Consider the following 7,949-nt stretch of genomic DNA (forward strand, 5'->3'; position numbering starts at 1 on the left):
TTGTAAATGTGATGCGATTATGGTGTATAATTGCGATGATGATTGATGCGTTGCATATGCAAGTTTTACTAGTAAAACCCAAGTATAAATCTCACTAGGTTTCCTAGTAAGTCCAGGGTCGAACACAGGGACTACTGAGTTACTGTGCGACAGTAAAATTGATTCCTTTGTGGTGGCAAAAAAAAAAAAAAAGTTGGTTGAAGTTTTGTTTAAGTATAAATCCTATGCAACGGATGCGAATGAGGAGTTCATGAAATCGAGAATTTCAATGAGTATGCGATGAACGGGTTGAGAAGGGATTTAGCTAACACTTCCTAAGATTGCGTTCACGTTATGCGATCATGCTACACACACAACAACAATATGTCATCTCTTAATGCAAATGCCATAGTTCCTAATTCTAGGACGCATGCAATGTATACGATAATGTCGATAGGACTTATGTATAAGCCTCTATCCTTGTCTATGTGATGATGAATGATATGCAAATACACAGGGTGACCGCATACTATCATATCCTACTTCTAGGGTGCATACGATGCGTAATAGCAAATAGAACTTATGTCTAAGTTTATATCTCTTGCTTATGTAGTTCTAATCTGACTCTTTTAAGCCTAGATTCTAATATGACTTTCTCAAGTCTAGATTCTTTCTTTAGACTACTCTTTCAAGTATCCCTAAAAGGCGAATAACGCATACATAAGACAAGATGATCGCATAAAGTGAAGAACTTAGGTCATGTTAGCTAAGTACTTGTCAACCCATTCAGAAAATTAGCTACTCATGCGAATTGTGCAGAGATTGAACAGATATTGAAATGAGAATTCCATTTTCTATAAATAAAATGCAGAATACAAAACAACAATGGAAAGTAGGGATAAAAATCCCAGTAGCAATGTCTTACTTCCCGTGGCTTTTACACTGTCTTTTCACTGCAACGTTGTCCAGAAGAATATCATTGCTTTCGTAAGTGTTGGCCCTCTCTCCTTTTATAACACTTCTCGACAGTCTTTCGAGTTGTCCAGAAAAGTCCTCTCGACATCTTCTTCTCTTTGCTCGCCTCTGCCTTCTAATTATAAGAATATAATAGACCAACGACCATCAACTTTTGATTTATCTTCTATATATGGCAAACCCTCTAGTGATGATGCCCTTCGGTATTTATAGAGCTCAAGGTGAAGAAGCTTTTCTCTCTAAATGATTGCAATGGTGGGCGATCATTAAGTTTTTTGCTCTGATGCGCCGATTAATGGTCACCGAAAAGTTGAGTGTAATTGCTATAGTGTGTCTTAACGACTTGTCAAACTAAATTCGGATTCGACCGTCATCAACTTTTCGTCCCATCATGATTGATTAAGATTTCACCTTGATGCGCCGTCTTTATGTGGCCACCTTCTTGAGAAACTTTTCGTGAGCGCATACGATCAACTTTTCATCCCATGACTTTGCGATCGCACTCTTGCAATGTGTGCGGACGCCAAATTCCTTGGATCATAATTTTACTTGCGCCAACACATTTTTCCTGCACATAATAAGCAAATTAGCTGTTTTTATGCGATGGGCGCATGCGATCACAATATGCTCAGTTTAACGCTTTTGGACATGATCTTATATATTTTTACTGTTGCATTCCTTCATTGTTTTACTTATTTGCGCTGTAATAACATGCATTTCTACCCGTTATCATTACCCTGGAAGAGTCTTTACGATGAAACCAGAAGAAAAAGTCTCTTTGTAATCAATGCTTTCCTTTTGAGTAAAATCTTTTGCAACAAGACGAGCCTTATGTTTTTCGATATTACCATGCTAATCCCTTTTGGTTTTAAATATCTATTTACAAACAAGTTCCCAAACGTCATTGTCTTCCATGGATTTTAGTTCCTCTTTCACAGCATTTATGCACTTTTGAGAGTTAGAACTTTGTAGAGCTTGTTGGAAGTTGATTGGATCATCTTCCATTACGCCCACTGTTAGGGATGATGCCCTAAAGTATTATGTCCTGTAGTTTGTAAACACAGTTTGTACGAACTCTTGTGATGTAATATATGATATTTTCTTCATTATTTGACTTTGCATATTGGATGTTTTATTTGCTTTATCACAAACCAATAAACTAAAATCTATGGTTGTCATTATGTAACTTAAGCATGTATGTGGTGACATACAAGTGGATCATGTCTTAAGAGAAAACCAAAATGGTCTGTAGTATATGAATATAAGAGGGAAACCTTATCCTAGTAACACTACGGATGCGGCCTGCTTTGTGGAATAGTTATAAGTGTTGCGACTTGCTACAGATGGTCTGATCCTGATCATTCATGTGGGGACATGCGATGGGGAGTCTTATACAAAGAGTTTGTATAAAACCTGACCATGAAGTGTTAACATCTCGTTATATAACGTCGTTCATGACAGAGACTTCACTTCACTAGGATGACCATAGGTAACATGACCTCAATCCTGAGTGAGTTGGGAACTCCTACTTTTGAGGGCAGTCCTTTGATTTGCATGGGTGCGAGTGGAAAGGTCGCCGACTCAAACTTACCCTTTGGAGATTCGTCTGATTTGGGAGTAGGGAACTCAACTACATAAGATGGAAGTCACTCCTTCCCCGAAGCAGAAGTAAATAGATAGATTGCTCCCTTAAAGGCTGATCCCGGGACTTGAACGATGTTGCACCACACACCTTCTCATAGCTCGACAGGTGTCCACACATAGTAGAACTATGTTGTATTGTTCATTAGAGGAATTAGTGGTACTTGAGGAGTTAGATGTAACTACAGGGACAAAACGGTAAATTGGGACAGCTGTACTTACGAGCATCTGTGAAGGGTTATCGTACTGATGATTGGTTATATCCGATGGACACAGAAATATCTCTGTGGTAAGAAGAGTTCAGTGTCGGTCTTTAGTGGAATGCCTGGCAGTTAACGGATGGTGGATCTCGTGGCTAAAGAGTTTAGTCAGCTATTCATGTACCATTGGAGCTTCGAGCAATAGGTCCATAAGGTCCCCTTCATAGCTTGGATTCATGTTTAGAATCAGCTTTTGGGTCAATTTGAAATGTTCAAATTGACAAGAGGGAGTTCGGTTATATATGATATGATAGAAATGGTTAATTATATATGATATGGTTGGCTTTATGTATGAGATACATTGATTGGAGGAAATTGGATATAAATATGATTTATATTTAGTGGAGGAGAAAACACTATGGTTGATATATGATATTAAACTATAGGTTAATGAATATAATATGATTATATTTATTATTTTATTAATTTGGCAATTATGGGATAATTGGCCGCCGTTTTCTCCGTAATTGTACGTTAGTGGGAAGTTCCATTCGGTTTTCATAACTGAAGAATAAAATGAAAAGTGTTTTCATTTTAAAAAAGAAGACGATTAATTGCTCACGAGGTATTTGCATCCTATCGCTTAGTGAATTGAGAGACTATACGATAGCTCACTTTTTATTGCACGATCGCTTACATATGCGTGCTTATTCCTAAATTATCGCTTACCTTTTCCTAAATGATCATTATTGACTTAATTCCAGGAACAACTCTTATATCGCAGACACCGTACAGTATGGCGCCAGCTGAGTTAAAGGAATTAAATGTTTAACTGCAAGAGTTAATTGACAAGGGATACATTCGACCTAGTGTATCGCCTTGGGGAGCTCGGGTGTTATTCGTAAGGAAGAAAAAATGGTACACTTAGATGGTGTATCGACTATAGGCAACTGAATAAGGTAAAAAATAAGAATAAATATCTATTACCACACATCGATGATTTATTTGATCAGCTAAGAGGACCCACGGTGTTTTCAAAGATAGACCTGAGATCGGGTTATCATCAGCTGAAGATGAAGGAGGCTAACATTCCTAAAACCGCATTTAGAACAAGATATGGACATTATGAATTCCTAGTAATGCCATTTGGACTGACAAATGCCCCTGCGATATTCATGAACCTTATGAACAAGATATTTCATCCCTCCTTGGACCAATTCGTAATAGTATTGATTGATGATATATTATTATGTTTTGGCAGTAGGGAGGATCATATGACCGACCTAAGGATAGTATTACAAACGCTGCGAGATAGACAGTTGTATGCTAAGTTTAGCAAGTGTGATTTTTGGTTAGATCGGGCTGTATTTCTTGGGCATGTTGTCTCAGTAGATGGTATTAGTGTAGATCCCCAGAAGGCTGAAGCAATAATTAACTGGGAACGACCCACGACTGTTTCAGAGATACGCAGTTTCCGAGGTTTGGTAGGTTATTACAAGAGATTTGTGGAGGGTTTTTCTAAGTTAGTCATTCCATTGACAAACCTAACTAGGAAATGTGTGAGGTTTGAGTGGTCGTCGGAATGTGAGCATAGTTTCCAGGAGCTGAAACAGAGATTGGTATCAGCACCAGTGCTTACTTTGCTTACTACAGGTAGGGAATTTGAGATTTATTGTGACACATCCCGATAGGGACTGGGATGTGTGTTGATGCAGGATGGGAAAGTGATTACATATGCATCTCGTTAGCTTAAGAAGTACGAGAGCATTTATCCTACACATGATCTAGAGCTGGCAGCAATTTTTTTGGCTTTGAAGCTGTGGAGACATTATTTATTTAGAGAACGTTACAAAATATTCACAGATCACAAGAGCCTGAAGTATATTTTTTATTAAAAAAAAGTTGAATCTGAGACAGAGAAAATGGATTGAGCTTATCAAAGATTATGACTGCTCCATCGAGTACCACCCTGGTAAGGCGAATGTTGTAGCGAATGCGCTAAGTAGGAAATCCGTGGGATCCAAGGCCATTATTGTATCAGTGAAAGGAATGTTATTGCAGGAATTCAGGAATTCTAGAACCGCCTTGTCAGTGGAACAGTCATAGGGATTGATAGCTACATTCTAGGTAAGACCTACCTTAATGGAAGACCTTAAACAGGATCAATTGAAAGACCCTGATCTTTAGAAGATTGCTGATGATGTAAGTAAGGAATCAGAGTTGACTTCCAATTGAGAGTAGATCATGTACTAGAAAAGGAGGGAAGAATGTCTAGAAAAGAAGGGAAGAATGTGTGTGCCTAATAAGCTACTGCTTAAGCAAGCTATTCTGGAAGAAGCACACAATTCTACTTATGTTATGCATCCAGGAAGCATCAAGATGTATAGAACCTTAAAGAGATCTTAGTGGTGGCCTGGGATGAAGAGAGACATAGGAGAATATGTAGGTCGATGTTTAGTCTGTCGATCGGTGAAATCTAAGAGACAGAGGCTAGCAGGATTACTAAAAACCCACTCCTAGTGCATGAGTGGAAATGGGAGCATGTGACAATGGACTTTCTGTTTGGATTGCCTAGACGCCCTTAGGATACTATGGCATTTGGGTGATAGTCGATAGACTAACCAAGACGACCAAGTTTATACCAGTAAATGTCACTTTTACACTAGATCGTCTAGCTAAGATTTATGTGGATAGGATAATCAATCAGTATGGAGCCACAATGTCGATAGTGTCTGACCGAGACTCGAGGTTTACTTCAAAATTATGGCCTAGACTATAGAAGGCTATGGGCACTAAACTATTTTAGTACGGCTTTTCATCCATAAACAGATAGACAGTCGGAAAGAACTATACAGACATTGGAAGATATGTTAAAGGCTTGTGTGTTACAATTCAAAGGAAGTTGGGATACGAAATTATCGTTGGTCGAATTTGCGTACAACAACAGTTACCATTCTAGTATAGAAATGGCTCCTTATGAAGCACTGTCGGCCAACCTTGCAGGATCCCAGTATGTTGGAACGAAGTCGAAGAACGGAAATTGCTGAGGCCAGAATTAGTTCAACAAACAACTGAGAATGTGAAGCTTATCAGAGATAACCTTAAGCCAACTCGCGACAGACAGAAGAGCTATGCAGATAAGCGAAGAAGAGAACTAGAATTTGAAGTCAGAGATCAGGTATTTCTTTGATTGTCCCCATGGAAAGGAATTTTTTGGTTTGGGAGGAAAGAGAAGTTAAGTCCGCGATACATCGAACCATATGAGATTGTGGAACGAGTTGGTCCAGCAACGTATAGGTTACATTTATCTATGGATCTCACTCATATTCACGACGTATTTCATGTATCAATGTTAAGGAAGTATGTGCATGATCCTATGCACATACTAGTAGCACAACCAGTACAACTCAAAGAAGAATTATCTTATGAGGAAGAGGCCATCGAAATTTCAGACAGGAAAGACCAGGTACTCATTAATAAGACGATTCCTTTGGTGAAAGTATTATGGCGAAATCATGGAATCGAGGAAGCAACTGGGAACCCAAAGAGCAAATGAGAAAGAGATATCCTCAACTTTTCAATGATATATCAAGTAAATTTCGAGGACGAAATTTCTTTTAAGGGAGAAGTAATTGTAAACCCTGAATTCTACATTTCCTATATAAGTATGTATAGCCATGAGGATGTTATATTAATTATTTGATAAGTGAAAATTTATGGTGTAGTTACAGGGAATTATAAATGAAGAAAAAAAAAGAAAGAAGAAGAAAGAAAAGACTAAAAAGATTTATTAGCTGAGTTTTGCCGGAAGCACTAAGTTAGTGCTGGATGAAGTGGTGGTTTGACATTTAAACATGGGAGGCGGCAGGAAGTATAAAAAGAAATAAGAAATTAAGAAGCTCGGTTTTGGCAAATGACTTGAGTAAATTAAGTGAGGTCGGTGCCATTCGAAAGTTGAGAGAATCTAGTTTTTAAGATTGGTCTACTAGAGAAAGATCTGATAGGAAGAAGAGCGAAAAGTAAAGAATTTGCAGAAGGGGCAAATTCTCGGATTAATCAAGGCCAGGGAAGAAGATTGGAAGCTCCAGACCAAATTACAAGGAATTTAGTGCTGAGATTTTAAGGTAAGAAATCTAACACAATTTTAAACAAGTTTGTTAAAAGGAAGTTTCTTAAAAAGAGTTTTGGATTTTGAGTTATGAATTTTTTAATTTGAAATAGGAAATTGGTGTGTAAACAGGCAACTACTTGGGAAGATCGAGCAAGCAGCTCACCATGGAGAGCGAGAGCGAGATAAGAAAGATGTGAATCTCGCTCAGAATGATAATCTTACTGGTTTAGTGTTGAATCTCGCTAAAAATTTTGGACTGAATCTTGTTGGTGAAGACACAAATCTCGCTGGAAGTGGTAAATCTCGCTATGATGAAGTCTTGCTAGCGCTCATAAGGATGATCTTGCTCATAATGATCATCTCGCTAATAATGCTGATTTTGTTGATGAAGGTTTCATTAGTAAACAAACTATTTGAAGCATTTTGATGGGAATTCTAAGGAATCTAACCAGGAATTATGTCCTTTCAGGCCAAGAGAAGCTAGGCCCGTTAAGAGCCCCGACGAGTTGTGAGTGACTAAAATGAACTTAATGCTTTCAATGTTTATGATGAATTTATACTTTCTCAAGCAACAAATGTTTAATGAATTGCATACGTTTCTTCTCCAAATTGTATATGTTTTAACGCATGCCAAGGTATATTGTAAATTCGTTACAAAAGTAAATTTCTATGATGAAGCATGCGTCTCTGGAGAAAGGCTATGATAGAACGATTCTTGATGTAAATTTTTTACTATTACAGCTTGATTTGATGTTAGAAAAGAACCTGAAACTGAAGGACACGGAGAAAGTATCTGGGTAATAGTACTTAAGGTGTTGACGGTACTTAGAAAACTCCACGTGCACATAAGTAGTTTTGAATGAGAGACCGAAGTATGGGTCTCCTGAACCATATACTAGCAAGAGAGGTCGAAGCATGGGTCTTTTAGCCAATACAGACGTTGGGGGCTAGAGCGATGTATGCTCGTTCCTAACTAAGGTTTAATAATGTTTAAGAATGTTTATTAATGTTTATGTTTAAAAGGAAGTTGCTTGAGATGTTCC

The sequence above is a fragment of the Benincasa hispida genome, chromosome 10, assembly GCF_009727055.1.
Source record: "Benincasa hispida cultivar B227 chromosome 10, ASM972705v1, whole genome shotgun sequence".
Taxonomy (NCBI): Eukaryota; Viridiplantae; Streptophyta; class Magnoliopsida; order Cucurbitales; family Cucurbitaceae; genus Benincasa; species Benincasa hispida.